Source organism: Alligator sinensis, unplaced genomic scaffold (genome assembly GCF_000455745.1).
Source record: "Alligator sinensis unplaced genomic scaffold, ASM45574v1 scaffold925_1, whole genome shotgun sequence".
NCBI classification, from domain to species: Eukaryota; Metazoa; Chordata; order Crocodylia; family Alligatoridae; genus Alligator; species Alligator sinensis.
In genome coordinates this window covers 49,994-52,540 of record NW_005843152.1, presented here as the reverse complement: position 1 = coordinate 52,540, position 2,547 = coordinate 49,994, and the positions used below count along the sequence as shown (strand labels likewise).

The following is a 2,547-nucleotide window of genomic DNA, read 5'->3' as shown; positions in this document are numbered from 1 at the left end:
GGGAAAGAAGTAAAATATTTATGGATTTTAAAATGTCATTACAGCGACAATTAATAATTTTATCTGGGCCAGGAAACAAGAATACAGTAAGATGAAATGGTTAATGCAACAAAGGAACATAGTCATTAAATCCTTGCTAACTGAAGGGCTGTACAGATTTTTCTTCCTAAAAGAAAAAGGAATAAACCAGGCACTGAATTGCTCCTGTTGCTGTGTATCTAGATCTGTGGTTCTCAACCTTTTGGGGCTTGAGGCACCCCTTTTGTGAACTTAGTGCCAGGGTGGATCATGGCAGGGTGCAGTGGTGCAGTTGCATGGCCCATGCCTTTGATTCCTGCTCCACCCAAACTTTAAAACCAATTGCCTGGGAGGGGCAGCAGCATTGCTATTCAGGCAACCCTGAGGAAGTCAACTGACTTCCTGACTCATTAAAATCTACCTTATTCCTGCTAACCTCTCTTCACTTGCCAGGTGTTAAGGACCCTCTCCTTTTTTAGTAGTCTGGATGTTCCACTAGTCAAACTATCCTTTTTTCTACAATTTTGTTGTCTACTAGCCACTCCTGGTAATGTCTCTCTTTTATTTCTCTGCTATGTCACAGCCCTGCAGAATGTTTTTAGCTCTAGGTGAAAACCTTAACTCAGATGTGGTACTATTAACTCAGGTGTAGCAATGACTGACAATGAAGTATTGCAAGCACTATCAGACAGGGTTCAAATTACACTTTGGCTCTTGGGGGGGGGAGGGTGGGGGGAAGGGGGTCAAAGGTAGTGGTGGCAGAGATAAGCTATGGGCTCTGGGCACCTGCAGCAAGAAGTGCCCTGCAGCAATGAGGAGAAGCAGCCACTTTCCCCCCTTTTCTCCCCTTCTGCTGGGGGCAATTCTTATCTCTTATGGGGGGGGGGCCATCCTGCCCAAACCTGCCTGGTTTTGTTTTAATCTGAATAAGAGATTTACATTTGACCATAATGACTACAGTACTAATGAAAAAATATCTTTTGACCATGTTTTGTCTATTTTGTGTTTTTTAATTATATAACCTAGAAAATTAGTGAACTTCCAATCAAGTTGTTTGTTTTGCTTTTTTGCTTTTAAACTGAATAATGGAGCATTAGGCTACTAGCATATCAGTAAAGCTTCTAGTTCAGGGGAGGGAAAAATACAGCCCGCAGGCTGCATCCGGCCCACCAGGCACTTTCATCCGGCCTGGGGTGCCCACCAACAAATTGTACCCCACCCAGAGCTTCAGCCCAGGAGGGTGGGAACGAGGCATTCACCCCCAACATACCCTTTTATGCTTCGCTCCCACCCTTGTTGGTGGAAGGGCCAGCCCTGCTAGCAGAGGGGAGGCCTCTGCTGCCCTGGCATCCCACTGCTTCCAGGCAGAAGGTAGGGAATTGCAGGGTGGGGGCAGGGCTGCAACTGGGCAGGAGCGTGGAGCATGAGGGTGCAGTTGGCGGCAGTGTGGAGCCCATGCCCAGGGGGGTGGTGGCAGCATGGGGCTTGGCTAGGCAGGGTGTGGGTATGAGTAGGGGAGTATGGCAACCCCTCCCACACTCCCTCCCATGGTGCACAGTGCTAGCAGGCAGCAGGGACAGCAGCAGCAGCAAGGGGGGGATGCTCATGTTCAGCACTGGTACCTGGCTCTGACCAGCGCTGCCCATTGTAGCAAGGAGCACAGTTCCTGCTGGGCAGTCTGTATCGCTGGCCTTCCCCGCACTCATGCAGCACTGGAGGGCAGCCCCAGGCATGGGAGGGCAGCCCCAGGTGCTAGAGCCAGCTGACGTGGGGAAAGCAGCTGGCTCCTATGTGGGGGCCTTCTCTCCCAAGCCACGCGAGTGCAGGAAGAAAAAAATATGTCTTATGTGTAACCCAGGCAGTACTCCAAAAGGTACCCTCTCTCCAATTGAAGGGATCAAAGCAGGTGCACAAGCGCTGTGGGAGGTGTAGAGACTCTCCTCCCCCTATGGAGCAGAACCAGACCACCACTGGGGACTTAACCATATACCTTTTAATGAGGGAACAATAGTGGGAACATAAACAGGCATAATCAGGGGGTACAGTGGATACCACAATGCCCCAAGGGGGCAGGATTCAACAAAGGTTAGACACTTACAATCATTGACAAAAGACAGGGTTAACAAAATATAAAATACAAACAGCAGAGCAAACAATACTGGTTGGGGAAATATCAAAAGGCATGAAATACAAAATGTCAAAGGACAAAGAAATATAGGGCCTAGGTACCTGGAAAGGGAGAAAACACAATGCCCCCTTTCCAATGCAAGAGAAATTTCTCCTTGTTAGCTCACTCACCCCAAGTCACTAAAGTTGGGACTTGAACCTCCCATGTGGTAGATAGGAGCCCTGCCACACAGCCACCAGTGCTGGTACTGCTTCAAGCTGTAAGGGGTCTTGACTTTCCTGTAGCGCCGGCCTCACGTGGCACTGCCTGGCCTCTGATTGGAGGATTTGGAAGCCAAGCTGGGAACCCCTCAGGTCACTGCTCAGATCCTTGCTGAAGCGGGAAGCCTCTCCTGCTGGGCA

At 49.5% G+C, this 2,547-nt stretch overlaps 1 protein-coding gene across 1 annotated transcript in view; it reads right to left on the bottom strand.

Moving 5' to 3' along the window:
- LOC102372199 (calcium-activated chloride channel regulator 1-like) overlaps positions 1 to 2,547 on the bottom strand; it is a 29,199-nt gene that overhangs the window by 20,820 nt on the left and 5,832 nt on the right.